Consider the following 22049-nt stretch of genomic DNA (forward strand, 5'->3'; position numbering starts at 1 on the left):
TTTAAAAACTGCTATTTGAGAAGATGTCAAATCTCTCCTAAGACCTAATATTTGCATATAGAATACCCCTTCCCTACAAAGGGCATTTTATTTTGTGTGATGCTTTTCTCTGTCCTTTCATTGCTGGAGGGTGAGCAAATGTTCAGGTGTTTCCATTGTTTCCCCTGTTGCCTACTGTCAGCTCACCTAGTAAGAAGGAAGCAAAATGCAAGCCCGGATACATTGGGTTCAAGGGGAACAGGAATAAAAATGGTCCTTATAGTTCAGCCACTTACATCCTCATTGCTGAAGATCAGCGGAAGCCAGGCCATCAGGGTGTCATGAAGCTGGGGGTTTCACACTTTGATGAACAGCTGTTGACAGAAGGAAACACTTTTCAAAGCTGTTTGGCTTTTTTTGTTTGTTTGTTTTCTTTCTTGTTGATAGTAACAGAAGGGCATAGGCATCTGAACTGCAGAGATGTTTCCAGGAGAAGGCCACAGCATGTGGATGTTAAAATGGGCTGTGGAGACTATGTTACCAAGGAGATACCTTCAGACACACCTCTCCCAGCCAAAACACTGAGAGAGAGAAAGAGTTATATCTCCTTTTTGTTGTTTGACACTGACTTCAGCAGTTTGTCACTGTCTCGTGCTTGAACCTCTTGGACCTTGTTTGGTGTTTCAAAATTGGATGGGGTTACAATGGTCAAAAGGAATGCTTCCAAGCTCCAGGAGCTGCTAAACTCTTTTACCACCAAGTAAAATGTACACATTCACTAGCTACTTCTTTATATATATACATAAATATATATATTAATGGATATATATGAATATATTTTTTTATATACACGTGTGTGTATATATTTGCTGTATTTGCTATATTGTCTGCCCCTTTAAATGCTGAGTGAATTTTCACAACCCACCTGCATCTTCTGGGGTCCCCCGAAGCTAACCAAACTCCTGGGTGAGGAAATGATTCTGCCTAGGAGATGCTGGCCCTAAAAGCTGTGCTGAGAGGGCCCTGTGCCTGAGTTTATAACCCTGGCACTCTGCAGCTGTGCTAAGGCTCAGCACCCCTCTGCACTGCCTGGGACACCCTTTTTACCTCCCTGGTGTCTGTGTTATGCTCTGTGCTGTAAGCATTACATGAGGTGCCACAACACAGTGACCCTAGAGAGGAGGAGTGTACCAGGATGGAGTCCTCCTTATCAGGACTCATGGGAGGAAAGCTTTGTGTTCACTCACTGGATTGCTGCTTTGGGGATAGATTTTTATTCTCTTTCTTCCAAGAGTTAAGGAGAGCTCATGTTTTCTGTTTAAAACACACCAGCAGAAGGGGGATTCTGCCCCAGGACTTTCTCTGTGTTTTACATGAAATAGCCTGATCACCAAACTGCAGCAGAGGAGTTATCTCCTAATCTGGCTTTGCAGCCCACTAAAAGCTGCTTTGCTGGAAGGGATTCAGCAGCATTGGTGAGGAGTGTCTCTGCCAGAAAACTTGCTATCCTGCTGCTTTGAGTGTTTTCTTTCAAAACAGTAGCAGTACCTTCTTTTTGTGTCCTAGTCCTGAGGGGCTTGAGTTGGGTTTTATTTCCTGTGCAGAGGAGAATAGGCACCTGCATCTCTTCTCTGGCTGAGGTTTTATAAAAACCTGTAGTAGTAACTTTATGGAGGGAGTGGTACGTGGAGTGAGGTTGTGGGAGGTGATGTGTAAGGCAGCCTGGGTATCAGGGCCCTGAGTAACTGGATTTCACTTGACTGAAGGTAGAAAATGTTGCATTTCTCAGGTTTGGTTGGCACTAAGTTCAAAGTCTGCTCAGAGGTGAAGCCTGAGAGAGCTGGGAAATGTGAAGGTCAAAAATGCAGTACCACCCACCTTCCAGCACCACAGAGCTGTTACTGTGTAAGAGAGGAACATTTCAAGTCTAAGAAGTTGCTCTGGGCATCACAAATTCCACATATTTCTCTGAAATCTTGTTTCAGTTCAGGACTTCAGCCTGGCCATGTCTTGCTGTGTTGCACTGGGAATTTTTCCTGATCCATCCCAGCAAGTCCTGTGACTGCTAAGGAACAGGATCTCCTCCACACCAGGCTGTGAGCAGGGATACATTGGCTGCATCCTGGGCTGTGCAAAGCCCCCGTGTGTTTTCACAGAACTCCTTTCCTGATAGTTTTGTGCAAGTATTCTGAGGACCTGCAGCACAAGAGCTCCTGCCACATCAAGAACAATTTTGTTGGCAGGACAAGGTAGGATTTGGTCCAAAATGTTTCCTTTCCAGTAAGAATTACAGGTTGTATAGTCATTAGCTGTGCTGTACTTCAGATGAGAAGTTACAGTGCTGGCTCCATCTACTTAAACCTCCTGGTTCTTTAAATAGGTGTCCTTGGCCAGCTTTTCTCACTCTGTTAATCCTCGCACAGATGAACCAGCATGAATATAAATGTTTATGGCAGTTTTCACAGCTGCATATGGAATATATCTGATTGTTTGCATACAGGCACAGCTATGGGTTTGCAATTTGATGTTCTGTAAGGAGTTTCAGATAATCTTTCTGAAAGGAGCTGTGTAAATGCAGATATAATTAGATTTATGATTTTTTTTAAACATCTTTTAATAAAGCACTAAAGTGCAGAATAGCCATTTCCTGGGATTTGCATTCACATAATATTTATAGTGCTGCAGAACAAATGAGTCGTTAAAAAGGAAGAAAAACTAATACTGTGAATGAACTTGCCTTGAGACAAATTTGTGATAAAATTATGAATCTAACAAACTTCAGTAGACCAATTGTTGCTCCTTCTGGATTTGTGAATCTGAAAGCTCAATGGGATTTGATGTAATCCCTTCCTTTGAGCAGATGGGCAGACTGCAGGTCTCTGCAGAATTTGCCTCCCCAATTCCTTCCACGGGCAGCTGTCATCGTGTTTCTTTACACCTTGCCTCTTGGTGACAATAACACTGAAAAAGGCATGAGCAGAATCAGTTAAGATATTTGTGACATTCCTCTGTGCAAATCATATTTAGTTTTTTTACCACCTAGTACTTTCAATCTCTTTGCATGCAAAAAGGATGGTCTTTTTGAATGCCCAGGGGCACAATTATAATGGGCCTACTAGTGTTACTGTAGTTATGCCACCAGCATTTTATTATAAACTCCTGTTTGCAGGAAATTACAGCACAAACAAATCTTTTACTCCAGGTTCAAGGCAACTAAATAAAAAATGCAAGAACTAAGCCAGGAGCAATTTTTAATTCTTTTCCCTCCCTGAAATTAGTTGGAGCACTGTAACTGAGTTGTCATCTTCATTTTCTGCCTTCTAGAGCTGCAAACTTTTTGTTTTCAGGAAGATCGTAAACATATTTCATCAGGTCATAGGTAAAATAATTCTGTATTTTGTCTGATGTGTCTCTAACAGCCTCCTTATGCTGTTTACATTGCTCCTTACATTCCAAAACATGCTGACATCTATATAGTGGAAAGCTGCAAATAATTTTTTATAGTTATTTTTACAGTTTTGCTTTTTAGTGGCAATACATATATTGGCAACTTCATCCAACATTTGTTTCCTAAGTAGTAGCTACTGTGGCAATACATATATTGGCAACTTCATCCAACATTTGTTTCCTAAGTAGTAGCTACTGTTTCTCAACTATATTTAGGACCTACTGAGTAATGACCAAAATTGCTGCCTCTTTATGTGGGTGTGTAACTTGCTTCGGGGCAAGACTAAGAATGATAAAATTTATTTTGGGAGGGACCTTGGGAGGTCAGAGCTTTATTCAGTTGGATCCTGAAAACCTCTTGTGTTTTCCTGGCAACCTGCTGCACTTCTTGCCCATGCTCTTGAGGGAAAGTTACACTTTACAGCCAGTGTACACCTTTGTTGTTTCAGCACATGCCTATTGTCTCTCCTCCTGTCCCATCTGAGCCCCACCATTCAACCAGTATCTAGTTCACCTATTTTTTAATTGTTCATCCATGTAGACCTGTGCCATCCTCACTTGGATACAAAAATGTTGTGGAAGACAATACTGAAAGTCTCAAGAAAGTCAAAGGAAATGGTCGACTGCTCTTCCCTCATCTGTTTTTTGTCACTGTTATTTCAGTACTTTTATCACAGCCAGGTTGGTCAGGCATGACCATGGTAAATGGTAAATCCAAGCTGACTGATCTCAGTTACCTTCTTTGTGTGGCCAGAAGTGCGTTTTAGGAGGACAAGTTTCATAATATCCAGTGATCTTCATGTTATATAAAATAGCTGGAAGATGGGAAGTAACTTTATACATAAAGTATATATTTTAAAAGGCTGAACTGAAGAGCCTGCTGTATCCAGATATAAGCAGAATTGGAGCGGTAAGATAGAAGATCTGTCTGTCTTGGAGAGTGGTGGGTTGAACTTGAACTCCTAGGCCAGGTACACCCTCCTGGCAATGGTAGGTGGATATAAGGTCAGTGAAGAACTGACAAGGCTTTAATGGGAACTTAGTTCCTGCTTTATATAAAAAAGGAAAGTTTATTTTCCAGACATCTTACCCCTGGAGAAAAAAAATATGCCTCTGAGTCTGGCAATACTGTCTTTTTATCTTCTCCATGCTTCACTATAATGAAGTCAATGCATTCCAAGAAGACTTTGGCATGCTTATCAATTGATTGCAGGGGAAATCCTCTGTGGAACGATGACCCTGGCTATGTTTTGAACTTGTTTATTCCTGACGTATAGGATCCTCACAGAAAGTAAGGAAATGAACGAGCTCTTTTCAAGTAAGTCATCGTTATTTTTATCAGATTTTCACGCTTCAGAAATAACTTTCTTATGCAAAGCACTTGAATATTGTAACCATAAGGTGAATTAGTTCCTTTTGATAATGTTCTGAAAAAATTTGAAACAAACTTTTTTGTAGCACACTAAATACATAATACAATGTCTGTGCTGAAGCAGAAAGCTTTTCGATCAGTAGCAGTTTCTTATGAATTCTCCTTTCCACCTGTAGGAATTACTATGTTTTTGAGGAAAGCACAATTCTGACTTATAGGTCATGTACTGTGATTTAATGGGAGCTGGTCTGGGCATTTTGAGATTGTGTGAGCACTGAATACTGTTAGGGAATAGTGTGGCTTAGGACAGACAGCTGTATCTCACAGGAAAGCTAAAGCTTACTAATAGATGGCAGAACAAACTAAATGCACAAACCTAACCTGGATTTTACTATATTAGATTTTTTAAATGAAGGTTTTACTAAAGTTTTAACTGTTTGGGTATCAGTAATATTCTTGGTCTCATAAGACAAAGAAAATGCTTGTTCTGATTAGTCTCAAATACCATTTTGTGTGTTTCTTTTTGAAAGAAATTCATATTTAAGTCTTCTTAGGAAGTAGGGTTTGTGTATGAGAACCAGTAGCATGAGACAGTTTTGCAATAACTGTGTATATTTTTTGGAAGAGCTGGTGGGCAATTTTAGTCCCAGCACAGGTTTTCAAGAAACTGATGTGCTATGCCATTATTTCATAGGGGTTACTTCACCATATAAATTTTTTCTTGTACCCTGGCAGAAAATATGCTTATTTTGAAAAAAAAATAGACTTTTTAATATGGACAGTAATGCTATAGGAAAGGGAACTCTTGAAGTTACCTCAGTTTGGCCACAAAAGCCTTTTTAGAAGATAAACACCAGCTTTTCATTTCTAGAGTAGTAGCATTTAACTGGTACCCATCCCCTGCCAATAAGATCTGAAACTCTCTCATGGCATTTTCTGTGTTTCACAGCAAGTTCAGCATTTAAACTCCTCTGGCTTTTGCTGGAATTTTCAGGCACAGGCAGTGCTGTTGAAATCTAAGCCCAAATTTCACCGAACTTAGTTGACTCCTTACAGATACAGGCTCTGGAGAGGGTCGAGGCTGGTTGTGAAATAGCCTCCCCGTTCTTATTAATACTTCAAATTTTAATAGGCTTGATTATATGCCTGTACATCACAGGAGTTGCATTGCGAGGCTGAATTAATTTTTTTGTTGTGTTTGTTTGTTTGTTTGTGGGTTGTTTTTTGTTTGTTTGTTTGTTTGTTTGTTTGTTTTGCAAATGGGAGTTGCAGTGAATGCTGTTTAATTTTCATGTAGATACATAAAAGCCTGAACTATTTTTTCCAAACATTCTCCCATCTGATGGTTTAGGCAGTCACAACAGGTACCTTTATTTCGGCAAGGCAGACTCGGCTCGCAGCTGTGTGGAGAAGGGCTTTGAAGAGATTACTCTGCCCTGTCAAATGAGCTCATAGCCAGGCGCAGGCTGCCGTGTCCTCCCCACTGAGCAGGCAGAAGGAGCCACCACAAGGCTGCTGTGACAGGGAGCAGGGAAGCCCCGAGCACGGATTGTCCGGGGGGCTCCGCACCCTGCTCGGGGGCTCCGCACCCACGGGGAAGCGGTCGGAGGCACCGGGAGCTGGGGCCATCCCTTGCCCGGGCCCGGGCCCGGTCCTACTCCTGCCGCTTCTCCCCGGAGCGGGACGGCGTGTCCGGGGATGCAGAGCAGGAGGTGGAAGAGGAGGGTTCTGCACCTCCTGGTCTGATACGTGAAGGTATTTTTCTTGTCCTTACTTTTCCGTGGGTTGTTTCTGTGCGGGATGCGGGCGGTGCGTGGGAATCGCTGTTGCTCCCTGGTTTTCTTTTGCAAATAAAAGGCGGGTGGTTACGGGGCTGTTACTCTCTGTATAGACCTTCAGAGGGAAGGGTGGGGAGGAACTTGCTGCACAACCCAAAGCAGCAAACTTGACACTACTAAGTCAAGAGAGGTTTTCCTCTTGTTTTATTTTCCCGTTTTCCCAGTAAAATTACTTCCAGAGCTTGTAGCTTATTCATCTGTTTAGAAAAACTTTCACCACGCAGCCCTTGGTCTGTTAAGAGTAAGGAGAGCCAGTAAAGAAATTTACTGCCCTTTGATTTGGGCAGTTCCTTTGAGGAACTGAAGTTCGTGTCTTTCCTATCAGTGTGGGTTCCTTGCAGTGAAATAGAAAAGATCTTAACATTTACTCGTTTACTTTTCAGTTGTTTGCACTGGAAGTTACTGATTGTTGCAGTGTAGTGGCCATGGCTGTTCTTTTCCTCAGGAGAATTTGTTTTCAGAGAAGTGCTTCTAGCACCCTAACGTGCCAAGAAGCATTATGGCTAATTTCTTCGGTTTTTAGAGTTCAGACTTAGTAACTTTATGGGCTTATACACGATAAATTTCTTGCTATGCCTCTGAACTTGGTGCAGTAGTAATGGTTTTGTTAGTTCATATTAGTCTCTCTCTCCTTCATCTTCTTTTTTGCATACCACAGTTAAACTTTTTTTTTATTATTATTATTTTTTTAATGTGCAGCATTTATTCAAGGTCATACCTTGAATATCCTTCATATTTAGCTCTTATTTCTGCATAGCATTTTTGTTATTGATTCCTTGTGTCTTATTTTGGCTGCTTGGTATTATTTCAGTAATTACTGTTCTTTGATTTCTGCATTTTCCTTGTTCATTGCACTGTTACTATCAATATAAAGGCAGTGCTTTAGATTAAAAAAATGGTAAATATTGCATTCCATTTAATATGGAGCACCATAAACAGATTTATACTTCACATCTCACTTGAAGACAAAATGTATGTGTGTGTGTCTATTTCCATATAAGCAGGAAAGCTGTATTTGAAGTGCTATATTACTACCAGAGGGTAACAGGACCCTGTCTAAGGTTAACTCTAGGTCCATGTTTCATTACTTCTTATAAGTTCAGCTGTTTGGTGGGGCTGGTAAGCTAATAGTACAGGAGATCCAGTAAATAATTAATGGTATCAATATTAATGTATTGTGGGCTTTTACAGGACTGAATCTTGCTTTAGAGTTTGTGAATTTGGGTGTGAATTCTCTGTTATTCTTATCTGAATGTAAGTATTGCTTTTGGTTTTTCCTTTCTTGGGCCAGCAAGGTTTGCCAGGAGTTATTTGATGCATTTTATCTATCAGTGTTAGTGCTCAGGTTTCAGGAACATAATCTGCATGGCATTACAGCCACAGCCCTATGAAACAAGAGTGCAGTCTAATGAGAGGGCTGCTTAATGATGAAGTGCTGCTCTCTCTCCTGTTGTCCTGAGCTGCTGAAGCAAGAAAGTTGACTCCAGCTGCTGTGTTTCACACCTTACCCTTGGAGAATGAATATGAAGGCTGTAAAGAAGTTTGGGGCTTAGTATCTTCTTTATGGTTTTCTACTTGTGCTAAATCACTGGTTGGAATAATTGTATTGTCACTTTGTGTCATATTTGCTTAGGTGTAATAGCTGTGCCAGAAAGGCAGTCACCTGTAAAATTGTGGTGCAAAGTTTTTAATGTTCTTTTCAAAGATAGGAAGGGTTGTTAAAGGTGATTTTTTTGTGGGTTTTTGTTGTCTATTTTTAAATTTTTTTAATTAAAAAAATCTTAACACTGGATTTTTTGTTTGTTTTACTTCTTTTTCTCCCTCTTTTTATTTTCTTTTCGCTGCTTTTTTTTTTTTTTTATAAACTTACTGATTTAATGGTGTGTGACATTCTCTGATGATAACATCTTTATGGGTAACAGTAGACAGGTCTTTATGCTGAAGCAACATTTGCTCACAAATACTTTCAAATAATGATAGCCATGAAATATGACTCTCAAGCTTAAAAATAAAATTAAGTGGCTTTAGTCTTTACTTGCTTTACAGCTAAATTGCAAGGCTAAGGGTATAAAAAGAAAATTGCCTCCTTGATAGCTGCAGGCTTTGGTTAGAGATGTCCAGTTTTAAACTTCATTTCTGCTTTTTAAATCCTGTGTGTTAATAACTTTTGTTTATGAATGTTCCTTATCCATAAGCACTGTATTTAAAACAAAAGAAGAAAACAGATTTTAATGGAGTGGACTTGTAAAAGGGATTCATGTAGTTTAATACAGATATTGGAGTTTCAGAGATGAGATGTGGTAATGCATTTGTAGCCAGTTTTGGCACCATTAGCTCTAAATGCATAATTTTAAGATGTATTAGGAGCTTCAGATTGGAGATGATCATCTGAATCTCCAACTTGGTTCTTGCTACTGCACCCTTAATATAACACCATCACTGGAATGCTTCCTGAGCTCCACCTGAAAACAAGGGTATGGCTAGGTGGTTTTGTTCTTCTGTCCCTGGTAATCCCTTGGAAATCTGAACTCCTGACACTCAGATCCTTCTCCTGATTTCCAGAGTAAATACAGTCTTTTTTTTTTTTTTTCCCCCAGTATCTCTGCTGACTTTGTAAAGTACATCTTTTACCTGAAATTTAGCTGTTAACATGGTGATCAAAATGGAATCTGGGATTTGTTTTTACACATTATTGCTATTTTGTTCCATTATACCATTGCTTCCTCATTCCTGCTGGAAATACATGTTCTGGATCCAAGTATCACATTTGGGATTTGTAATTATATTGTAATTAACTGAAGCTCCTGGTCTTAATCCTTTGCATTTCCCACTGGGAAGTGCACACAAAGCATACCCATAAAGGTTTTGTATTCCCTGAGTATGAATTTGAGTTGCACCTTACTGAATTTTGTCCTCTTTTGTTACTTCAGCTCTTTGGAGCATCTTGTTATTTCTGTGCAACTTGTGTCCTCTCTTCTAATATCTTTGTCACAGCTGCATTGTGTGTTGCCAACCTGTTCCTAACATTAGTGACAGAGTTATTGGTTGAAATGTGTAATAGGATCACTTCTAAGGCTGATTTTTAAGACCCTCAAATAAACACTTAAGTTTTCAGGACTTTTATTCTTGTTTCCCCTTTATAACCAAATGCTTGCCAACCTCTAAATTCCTCTGCTAGTTGGATGTTTAATGTTTTCCCATGTGACACTGCTACATACTCTGCTAAAATCCAGATTAATGAGATCTACAGCATTTGGAGAATGTAATCTGATGAAGTAAGCTCTTAGGTTTGTCTGTCACAAGCTATCTTGTGTTAAACCCATAATAAATTTGATCACAGTGCTTTCATGTCTTTAGAAGGAAATTTGTAGGGAAGTATACTGGGTTTCTGTGCCACTGAAGTAAGTTTATAGGCCTGCAGAAAATTCTTCTCCTTTACTTAACCATGAGTAGTTTCTTTACTACTCTTAATTTCATGCAGTATCCTAGTTAAAAGAAATGCCTTAGTGGTGTTTGATTTTGCATGCCACTTATTTCAAAACTTTGGCTTTGAATGTTAATGCCCCTTAAACTTTCCTTTTCCTTCATGATGATTTCTTCTTTTGAACCCTTGTGTATCCTACTTTTTCACCGCTTCCTTATTTCTTTTACCATGGTAAACATTAATGCTTACTAAAACAAGGTAAAAAATTTCCTTTGGTACTCAGATTATCCTTCCTAAAATACCCTTCTCAGTACACATGAACCTAGGTTGTTCCTTTCCTGACCTTTCTCTACTGAGAGCACTCAACAATCTTTATAAAGCTACCAAAACCTGGAAAATACTGTGTTTGGGTTTTGAGAGTTTCCTCAGATTCTGCTATACCAGTGCCCAGTATTTTTTATTTTCTTGACATCTTCATTATGTCTGGGGTTTTTTTGCTTTTTAAAAGTCTGTACGTTTTCATTTAGAGCCTTCTAAAGTTAGAGGTACACAACTGTTAGGCCTGCATTCATACAGAATAAAACAGTGAGTCTTAAAAGTCTTTCCCTCTTCCTTCAGTACTTAGGGGTTTGATACTTGGGATGTAAAGATTTCTGACCTTCATATTCAGATAGCTGAGCTCCTCAACTCAGCTGATTTTTCTATTTAGTTCTTTTAATTTTTTTTTTCAAACAAATACTAGTTAGACATCTGTTTTCATTTGTTCTTCCATTTCTTTCCATTCTTCCAAAATCAGCTTATTACCATTCAAATCCAGTTTTTTCTGAGAGTGATCTCTCTCAAAATGGAGTTTGAATTAACCTTATTTCTTGTAAATACAAAGGTTATCCACAGAATCAGTCATGTATGAGAGTACACAAATTACACTGCTATTAGTATTCTTTGCTCTTCATATCTGGAAAATTAAATTCTCTAGAAGCAGAAACATTTCCATACAGCTCTTACTTCTCTTAAGAATACTACAGCAATCTACCTGCTCCTTCAAGGTTTATGGCGTTACTGCAGCCAAATGCAATTTGACTGGATCAGCTCTTCCCAGAGCAATTCTGATCAAAACCAATATTGAAGTTTAACATATGGTGCTCTTCAGGCTCTATATCTCTGTCTCAAATAGAAAAACCTTTGGAGACTATCTTCTCTGCTCATATCAGGAGGAATAATTGATTGCATCAGTGTTTTCCTCTGTTTTGTTACCCAGGTTTCTGGTTATTGTATGCAAATGGTTATTTTCTACTAGCAGCAATTTGTACCCCAAGAGAACCAGCTACAGTTCATGGAAGAACTCTGCCCAGAATTAGACCAGACATGATAACAGCATCACCATTCCAATCTGGTCATTAACTGTACCTACTACTGCAATTTGTGGTAATAAGCTGAATACTCAAAGAGTGGTTATTTTATCTAGAGACCACGAGGGATGTGGAACTGGTTAGCTTCATCCTGACAGAGCAGCAGCTCATGAGACATTCCTTCAAACACTGCCCATGCTCTTACCTGTTTCACTCTATAGAAGATAATTAAATGTTATTTTCCCCCAGCATAGGGTGATTACAAACTGGATATACACCAGAATGTTTACAGTTACGGCCAGCTGATGCCAGAAAGTGAGCAGACAGAATCAAACCTGAGCTTGTCCTTTGCAGAACCTGATCCAAAGTCCACTGAAGACAGGATTTCTAAGATTCAAGTCTTTGCTTTAGTGCTTCCAGGTGCCATGGTTTTACACCCATACAACATAGTTTTACATCCACACAACCATTGTGCTTGTAACTAACCGAGTGAGCACTCACTTTTTTTATATCCACAGACACAACAGTAATGTGTGTGTATGTGTGTAGTAACTAATGTCCAGTCTGCAGGGGATGTGCTTGAGCAGTCAGTGTCTTTGCTCCAGCCCTTGTTCTGGTAGTTCCCCGTTTGGTTTAATGTAGGTTCCTCTGTTCCTAGTAGACCTTCTCTTCCACTGAGCTGCAGCATTCAGCTCCACTGCCAGCAAGGTCATGCACAGATAGCTGCTAAGGTTTGATGGAGAAATATCTGCAAGGTGTCAGTGCAAAAACCCAGGCAAGGCTTTTAAGAATAAAACCTTTGTATTAAAAAATACAGAAATAATTGAAGCTCTACTAAAGCCCAGAAAGCCTCTTAGAATTTTAGAGCAATTGTTAATACCACACATCTTTTGTCAAGTGAAATTCTGCTATGAGTTTTAATAACTGAAATTGTTTGCTTGTTTGAGTATCACTGGTGCTTTGGCTTTGAAGGTATGTAAACTGAACCTGCTTTCTATGTGACATTTGAGATGCTACAACACCTTTTGCATTTCCAAACAATTACTATTGCTTGGTAGTACTCTTTTCCTCTGCAGCATGCCAGCACACTTTGGATTGTAAATTAAATAAATGTTCTTTTTTATTTTTAATCACTAGCACCATTTTAAGTCAAATAAATGAGGAAAGAGTAGAGCAGCACTGTGAAAATCACAAGGACATGTAATTTCTAATGATTCTCTGGTACAAATAGGATTTGTTACACTTTCTTTATTAATGTACTGAGGCTGAGATGCTTCTAGGTTGCAGAAGAACTGAGGGTCCTCAGCTGACAATTCCTGAGCTAGACATAGTCTGTAGGTTGTGCAAATCCAGTGAATCCTAGCTAAGGGGGTTTTGTCTTCTGGAGGAAGAGCTTGGTGGGAGGAGGGTTTAGAGAGAGAAGCTGACTGCTTTCACTACTCTTCTAGTGTCATTGGTGAGTGCTTTATGGTTTGATCTGTGAGAGGACATGCTGGATCTGCCACATTGCTGGTCCCAGAAAAGTAGATTTTGATTACAAGGTAGCAGACTGTAAACAATTTAGAAGTCACTGTATTCCCAACTTGAGTACAGTCATGGTCACAGCTCCCACAGACCAGGGAACAGCCAAATGAAACAGCTGCTGTTTGACACATGAGAAGTTGATGATGGGACAGAGAGCAGTCCTTGGTCCAATAAATTTATGTCCTTGGTTCATAAATATCTGACCCTTAATTTGGCAGTGTACTTTCACACTGTATTCTTCCTGTAGAAGTTTTGTATTGAGCTTGCACCACATTTGATACTTTGGAGAGCCAAATTTAGAAGTTTCCTGCTGAACATTTGCTTCAGAAATACTGTGTATTGTGAATAGCTCAATATTCAGCCCACTTTTATGTCTTGAGTTGTTTTCTGCATGCTTTGCATCCTGACTATGGAGTGTCATTCTGTACCTTTGAATTCACTGCTAACCATATGAGCTGGCATAGATTCTCTGTAAAACAGTTCAAAAACTGTTCTAGTACTGTTCTTGCTGAGTTGACAGCTTTTGGGATAGTTTACCATTGCTGGTCTGCAGTCACAAACCCAGATGAAGTACAGTATACATAAACTACCCCAGAAGTCATGAACATTGTAGATATTAAGCTGTGTTTGGGGGATGCCCTGGTCTCCTTCTGCTAGACTTCCAGTCTGTGAAATTTGTAGTGCCGTGACCTTTCAGTCCCATGCAGTGTCCAATTTGTTTTTGAAACAGTGAAAGTGGGCCTTGGTTTTGCTTCTGCAAGTTAATCTTCAGGCTTGAAATTCAAAGTCTGGTCTACTTGCATTACCCAAACATAGCTGTAAGCAAGCAGATAAAATGTGCTTCTCTGTTAACCTAAACTCTTTTGTTCCTGGATGCTTCTGACTTACTTGGATGTTGAACACCCCATAGGCTATGCTTACTTTAAGGGTCTAGGGAGCAGGATTAGAAACTTAACAGTTTAACAGCTTAGAATCTCCCAGATTTTCCAGCATCAGCCGCAAAGTGAAATCCACATTGCAATTTATGAGCCATGGTAGACACTTTTTCTGGCTGCTGAGTTGCACACTAGACATAGCTCGAGGCTGTTGCTAGTACTTGCAGAGATCTCAGAAAAATAATTGTTGAAGCCAGTGCCTAGCACTGGTTTGGCCTTGAATCAACATCAGAGACCTGAGAATGCAACACAAACCCTATGGGTGGACCTGTTGCTTATCTTTTGGCATAACTTCTTTCTTTTTCCTTACTCTCATTGACTTAGCTCAGTGTAAACATTTCCATGTAGTACACTTGGGTGATGTTTCTGTTTGCAGAGCTCTAACCCCAGCTATAAGCTGTTTTGCCCCATCTGTACTGCATGAAACTGCTGTATTATTTTGTAAATGCTGTTCAAGTCCCCATATTAAATAAAGACAGACAGAGGAGTGTTGCCTTAACTGGATTGCTGCCTGCCTGGTGTTTTTACTGTTGTAGGACCACTCCAAATTTAAATTTGCTCAGTGGGATCTGTGAGTTTCCCTGCAAATGGATGTTTTATTCTCCAGCCTTGAACAGTCATCACAGCCACTGTGTTACACTTGCATCCTCCTCTGGGGCAACCTCTGTGCCATGCCAGGGGAAGAGTTAGAGGCCTCCAAAAGTGTTGGCTTGTACTGCAGTAGGAGCTGGGTGAGAGTTGACAATTGCCAGGCACTGCATGTATCACAGTGGTGTAAGAAGGCAGTAATGAGTTCTCAAAGGTGGGTATGCTTCTTTGCTCTCAGGTGAACCCCTCTCTGTTGCTCTTCATCCTCTCTGCTAGCCTAGAAGTGGGAGCAAGCCCCTCACATTCCTTTTTCCTCATGGTCTTTTCTTGGAAAGTTTATGAAGATGGTTACCTCTCAGCAAATCCAAACTCCTGCTTGTTAATCTCATCAAGGCTTATGCCTTCTCCAATTGAAAGAGCTGCTCTCCCTACTAGGGATGGTCACTCTCTTTAGAGTGGGGTTGCTCTTCATCTTAATGGACCTTCTGCTCGCTGTCACCTGAGCCTGTGGCTCTTGTGTGGGTGCCAGGTCTGTAATGTTTTCTGCAGGTTGCATTCAGTAGTCCCTTGGGACTACCTTCAGTATCCTCTGGGGCAGCTCCTGCCCTTGTTCCTGCCCTAGGTACCAGGTACGTGGTACTATTTGAACAGGTTTCACCATGGCCTCAATTTGGAAAGCACCCAGTGCTTTCTGAGGGGCTGGTAATCCCAGAGCCTCTGGCATGGCTTCTGCACCTGTGTTTGAAGCCTGAGCATCACTGGTAGCACAAGCAAATGTCTTAACTCTTGCTTTTCAGAAGGCTCTTGGGTCAGAAGACAGAGTTTTGGCTTTCTTCTTAGGGTAAACATTTACATATAACTCTGGAAAAATGTGACAACATCTGCAGACTTGGGGGGGGTGCAAAATTAGTAAGTGGTAGCAATGCTGATGTAGTTTTTGGTTTCTGATTTTCACACATCTGGGGTATCAGTAGATATGCCCAGAAAATAAGAAAAATCTGAATGTCTGATGGGGGTGGGTAAAGAAAGGTTCCTGTACTTATCTCACCACACAACCTCCATGATTGTTATGAAATGAGCTGATGAGAGATATTACTTCTCCCACCATCATTAGGTTGCAAGTGCTTTCTGAATGTGCCAGATGTTTGGCTTTTTGTCTGTAAGTTTCTTTCATTTCCAACCCTAGTGAAAGGGAAGCTTGAGCATGTCCAGCAGAATTATAAACAGTTTCCTGTACGGAAGAAGAAAACAGTATACTTAATGAACTGCATCATGGTAATAGTAAGTCCAGCTAATGAATGCTTTCCCTGTTAAAAGAGGTACCAGAGTGACATCTTTCTGATTCTGCATCAGCGAATCTGTATGGATTATTTGTCTGAGAAAGGCTTCCTTTTATTTTAATATTTGGAAGGAGTTTATTTAACACCCTATCCTTTACAGTCAGATTTCTGCATTATTTAGAATAGCCATATATTCAAAGTTGGATGAGAGCTTGTCCTCTTAAGATGCTAGCACTTGAAAAAAAGTATCTGTACTAACAGGGTTTTGTATTTATTCAGGAGAAATCCAATGAACATTTTTAACCTATAATACCAACTATACTATAATTTTAAACTCTATAATACCAACTACAGTAATATTTTTTGAAAACAGCAGTTTGTGTGGAAGGAGGAGTTTCTGAAGTATTGTGTGTAACCAGCTAGTTAAGACTTGCATGTTCAGTACCCCTCTTTGATCTTGAACTCTGTAATAAGGCAGTTGCTGCTTCTTAACAGAATATTCTCACATCTACTGTTGTATTACTGACCTGCTTTGGGACATAGGTGTATCTTGATATTTCTAAGGTTTGAATAAATACTTAGGCAGTATTGAAAGGCACTTGGACAGACAGATGCACCAGGTGGAGCAGTTTTTTCCAATGCTGAAGAAGAAGAGGGAACTTGTTTTGCCTGGTCTTCTCTGAAAATATTTTATTCAGCCAGGACATCTGGTTTTATCTGCAAGTCTTTAGCATTTAATACATGCCATAACTGATCAGGAAGTGATCTTTAGTTTTTCCATTGACTGGAGCCTTGAGCCTATTGGAAGAAGCTACAGCTAATGGGAAGTTCAGAGTCAACGGCCTTATGGTTGAAATGTGAGCTGCATGCTCCTGGAATAGATGAACCTTTAGGGCTATCCTACCATTATTCTTCAGAATTTTTACTCTTCCACTCTAGAGGTGAGAATGTGGCTGAGCCCTCTTCCTGGTGCTGCAAGCAAGGAGATTATCATGAGAGGTGCTGATTATTCCCAGGAGCCTCATGAAGAGTCAGCTCATCCACATACGTTAGCTGAACAGGATGCTATGCATTTTCAGCAGAAGGAGAGGCTGGCACCTCAAGTGTTGTTTTTAAAGCATTTTCCTCCCCCATTTTGCCAGCATTATTTTGTCTATGTTGTGCTTTAAAGAGATGCATTTCTTCCAGGACCAGCGAAATACCCTGGTATTTTCGTGTCGGCTGTACAGCAGAGGTATATAGGGAGTTGCCATCATCCCATTGGCATCTCTGTATAGTGAAATGAGGCAACCAGGTGCCACTAATTGCCAGGTAGTGGGCATAAGCTTGTGTTAAGCCCACCTGTGCCTGAGTAGAGCAGGCCCCCACTGCGCATGAGCAGGATTAGGGGGCCAATAAAAGGTAAGGCTCAAATTCACAAGCTCAGCTCATGCTGGAACTCACAACCTCGGCATGCTTGGCTTTAACTGCTTCTCTCAGCACCACGCTAAACCTGATTGCGCCCCTGGAGCTTTGTCTCAGCACCGCACTAACTTGATTGCGCCATCAGAGCTCATCACGAGCCGTGAGGCTCGGGTGGTGCAGCCGGTTAGAGCGCGGTACTTATACAGCAAACCCGAGCAATGCTGAGGCCGTGGGTTCAAGCCTCACCCTAGTGGTGATGAGCTCTGATGGCGCAATCAAGTTAGTGCGGTGCTGAGACAAAGCTCCAGGGGCGCAATCAGGTTTAGCGTGGTGCTGAGAGAAGCAGTTAAAGCCAAGCATGCCGAGGTTGTGAGTTCCAGCATGAGCTGAGCTTGTGAATTTGAGCCTTACCTTTTATTGGCCCCCTAATCCTGCTCATGCGCAGTGGGGGCCTGCTCTACTCAGGCACAGGTGGGCTTAACACAAGCTCATGCCCACTACCTGGCAATTAGTGGCACCTGGTTGCCTCATTTCACTACATCTCTGCCTGTGATTTCTCACTTTTCTTCCATAGTGCCAAAGGGAACTAAAAGATGGCAGATCCATCTCCCCAAAAGCAAATTCTGAAGCATCAGTTTCCCCATTCATTGCATCTTTTAGGAAAGACTGGGTGAAATTAGTGCAGTGCTAAGCCATTGTTGTCTGGATAACTGGGGAGAATTAACAGGACCTTGAAATAAAAGGTATCAAAATGTTATGAAGCATCCATCCATTCTACAAGAATGTAGAAGTACTATCTCCTAAGTCTCATAAGTCAGAGCTTCTGGAACTGTTCTGTGCAGAGTCCAGAACAACTCCTCAGTATCTCAGACTAGGTTCATTAGGCAGTGTGATATTTTAATGCAGTCCAGTGGTTTTGAATAATTTTGATCAGATTGGATGTGAACTGTGGATTGATGAAGGTCACTTTGGTCTGTAGGTGATTTTGCAAGTACTGGACATGCATACTCTATATTTCATGGATCAGTTGTACTTGCTTTTCAGGACCTAAGTTTCTATTATCTCTGACCACAGGTCGTCTTTGTTAGGAAGAAGCAAACTTGAGAAAAGGATCTGGTGAGGGGTTTTGTTTGTCTGTTTGTTTTTCTTCACATTTTCTCAGAGAGCTGTGCAAGGATTTAGATTGCACAAAAGCAGAATGTGAAAGGAAGGGCAATAGAGGGGAAGGGAATGGAATGAATGTGAAAAGTCAAGTTGGAGGAAGAGAAGGATAATAGAAGATGATGGGGAGAAAGAAGTAAGACCTGTGAATGAAAACAAAAGCAGGCTGGGCCAGATCAATGCATTTTATTCATCCAGAAGAATGTTGTGAGAAAAGTTGTGCAGCATTTGGTTCTGTGTGGCTGCTGCAAGCAGGATGAGAATTGCCCTTAATTGGACAGATGTTGTTTCATCATCTCTTTTGAAAATGACAGAAAAGTCATGGAGTTCATGCTGTTATCCTTTTAATTCAATATCATTGAATGTGTTAATATAAGAAGTGGAAATGAAATTCAGTGTTTAGTGTCTCATACGTATATTACATGGTGATGTATTTACTCTTGTCTGTGGGTAGCTAAAAGGGGGGGGGAGGTGTTAATGCTTAAGCATATTTGAAATACATCTGTGCTCCTGACCCAAATCAGCTTTTGTTACTTCAGTGATTTCTAAGTATGAGAGTTAAAATATTAGATTTATAAGTTTTCACAAATAGCAAGTGCTCAGCAAAATGAGGTATTTTTTTATATATATAAATGTTTTCCTTTAGGTACAACCTAGTTGAAATAAGAAAGAACCTACATAAAACATTTGGGTTCTCTCATGCCTTAAACAGAGATTAGCTTCTCAAAGAAAGTAAAGAAAGTACAAAACTGTATTCCTTGTTGTACCATTCTCTCTCTGGAAAGGTGTGATATATCCCCAGGGGTTTTTTTTACTGGTTAGTGCCATATTTGAGCCATCAGTGTTCCCTGGCAGCCAGGAGGGCCAACCATGTCCTGAGGTGCATCAAGCACAGCATCACCAGCCAGTCAAGGGAGGGGATTGTCCCACTCTGCACTGGTACAGCCTCACCTTGAGTGCTCTGTGCAGTTTTGAACACTGAAGTATAAAAGAGACATGAAGCTTTTGGAGAGCATCCAAAGGAGACCAACAAGGATGGTGAAAGGTCTGGAAGGGATGACTTCTGAAGAATGTCTGAGGTCACTTGAATCCAAGTTTGGAGAAAAGGAGGCTGAGGGGTGATGTCATTGCAGTCTATGGCTTCCTCTCAAGGGGAAGAGATGGGACTGGCACTAATTTCTTCACTCCTATGACCAAAGACAGGACTTGGGGAAATGGTAGGAAGCTGAATCCGGGGAGGTTTAGATTAGATATTAGGAAAAGGTTTTTCACCCAGAGAGCAGCTGAGCAGTAGACCTGCTGCTGCCCAGAGTAGGCTGCCCAGAGAAGCAGTCACACACCAAGCCTGCCTGAGTTCAAGAAGGCATTTCATGATGCTCTCAGGCACATGGTGTGATTCTAGGGGTGCCTTACACAGGCATAAGAGTTGGACTTGATCCTGATGGGTCCCTTCCAACTTGGCATGTTTCACGATTCTTACTTTACTTACGTTACTTACTTACTTTACATTGCTTCTTACTTCTTTTTTCTAACATTCTGGTGTGTGGACCTCTTGTCACACTTTCTCATTCTGGGAGCTGCAGTGGTCTTTGTGTTTTAGTGGAACTTTGTTATTGGTAGTGGTTCTATATCACTATGGCAAGCAAGGAATTGGCCATATTGTCCAGTAGGAGCCTGGGAAAGAGGGCAGTTGCATTCCTTATTGTCATACTAAGCCCTATCCAATTCCAGTAAAACTGTATTTCTTGGAAAATGTGTGTTACAGAAGTAGCATTCTGTTGCTCTCCAGAAGAGTATTTAGAACAATTTCTGCTGTTTCCTAAAAAAATAGCTCCTCTTTTGCTCAGTTACATTAGAGTGTCATTAAATAGACATAAATTCATTGAAATACAATACTGTGAGAGGTTGAGAATATATAGGGAAAGCATAAGCTTATGGGACGGGAAAAAACAGTAAAGTAGCAGTTTCTTCTTACATGCCATGCACTGGATATACATTGCTGGATTACAGTTAATTAGTCATATGCAGTGACTGACATTTTATGAATGCAGAAAAGCTGGTGCTTTAGCAAGTTTTTGATAGGCCAGCTGATTTTAAGACGAAAGCCTCAGCTTTCTTCTCATAGCAAAACCAGTAATAGCATTCCATTAAGTAATTGTAAAGAAGGGATTTAGAGGTTTTTCCTGAAACGTTTTACATTAGTGTAAGTTATCACCATATTTTAGCATATTATTGATACAAAATAACTTCTTATAATATGTACCTTGAAATGTGAGAAGCACTCTAATTCCCACAAGCTTGTAACTGCATGTCTTATGCTTATTTTAGGGTTTTGAGGAGGGGAAATAGGTTGAGGTTTCAGTTGTTGTTCAAAGAGTTGGTGTTGGGTAAGTGACTACCCCACGAGAGTTTTAAAGTTACTGTGCAACTAAGAATCTTTCCACTTACAGTATTTAGGAGATGAGGCATTGCTCTCAAAATAACTTTTGATATTGCAGCTATCAGCACTTTCCCTAACATAGGCAGGCAAATTTAGGAGTCACACGTAGCACAGATCACAGAAAATTAGGGGATGGAAGGGACCTCAAAAGATCGAGTGCAACCCCCCTGCCAGAGCAGGGTCACCTACAGCAGGTCACATAGGAACGTGTCCAGGTGGGCTTTGAATATCTCCAGAGAAGGAGACTCCACAACCTCCCTGGGCAGCCTGTGCCAGTGCCCTGTCACCCTCACAGTGAAAAAATTTCTCATGTTTATGTGGAACCTCTTATGCTCAAGCTTGTATCTGTTGCCTCTTGTCCTATCTTTGGGCATGATTGAGAAGAGCCTGGCACCATCCTTCTGGCTCTCTCCCTTTATGTATTTATAAACATTAATGAGGTCACCCTCATTCTCCTTTTCTCCAAGCTGAAGAGACCCAGCTCCCTCAGCCTTTCCTCATAAAGGAGATCTTCCACTCCCTTCATCATCTTGGTTGCTCTGCACTGGACTCTTTCAAGCAGTTCTCTGTCCTTTTGGAACTGAGGGGCCCAGAACTGGACACAATATTCCAGATGTGGCCTCACCAGGCAGAGTAAAGGAGGAAGAAAACCTCTCTTTACCTACTAACCACCCCCCTTCTAATGCACCCCAGATGCCATTGGCCTTCTTGGCCACAAGGACACATTGTTGGCTCATGGTCATCCTTCCATCCACCAGCACCCCCAGGTCTGTTTCCCCTTCACTGCTCTCCAACAGCTCAGTACCCAGCCTATTCTTGGGGTTGATCCTACCTAGATGCAAGACTCTACACTTGCCCATGTTGTAATTCATTAAATTTGTCCCTGACCAACTCTCCAGCCTCCAGGTCCCTCTGAATGGCAGCACAGCCTTCTGGGGTGTCAGCCACCCCACCCAGCTTTGTGTCATCAGCAAACTTGCTGAGAAGACATTCTGTGCCATCACCAAGGTCATTGATAAAGATGTTGAACAGGACTGGACCCAGCACTGATCCCTGGGGGACTCCACCAGTCAGAGTTCTCCAGCTGGACTCTGCACCATTGATCACCACTCTTTGGGCTCTATTGTGTAGCCAGTTCTTAATCCATTTTACTGCCTATTCTTCTGTCCTGCACTTCCTGGGCTTGGTCACAAGGATATTATAGGAGACAGTGTCAAAAGCCTTACTAAGGTCAAGGCAGACTACATCCACTGCTCTCCCTGCATCTGCCCATTCAGTCACAACATCACAGAAGGCTATTAGATTAGT

General features: G+C 41.0%; 1 protein-coding gene across 1 annotated transcript in view; it reads left to right on the top strand.

Moving 5' to 3' along the window:
- Positions 1 to 6444: 6444 nt before the first annotated feature.
- Positions 6445 to 22049, top strand: part of PCDH15 (protocadherin related 15) — a 350336-nt gene continuing 334731 nt past the window's right edge. The window contains exon 1 of the mRNA XM_030453000.1: positions 6445 to 6553. The gene's annotated coding sequence lies outside the window, so the exon portion shown is untranslated. The remainder of the gene's footprint in view (positions 6554 to 22049) is intronic.

The sequence above is a fragment of the Calypte anna genome, chromosome 6 (assembly GCF_003957555.1).
Source record: "Calypte anna isolate BGI_N300 chromosome 6, bCalAnn1_v1.p, whole genome shotgun sequence".
NCBI lineage: Eukaryota > Metazoa > Chordata > Aves > Apodiformes > Trochilidae > Calypte > Calypte anna.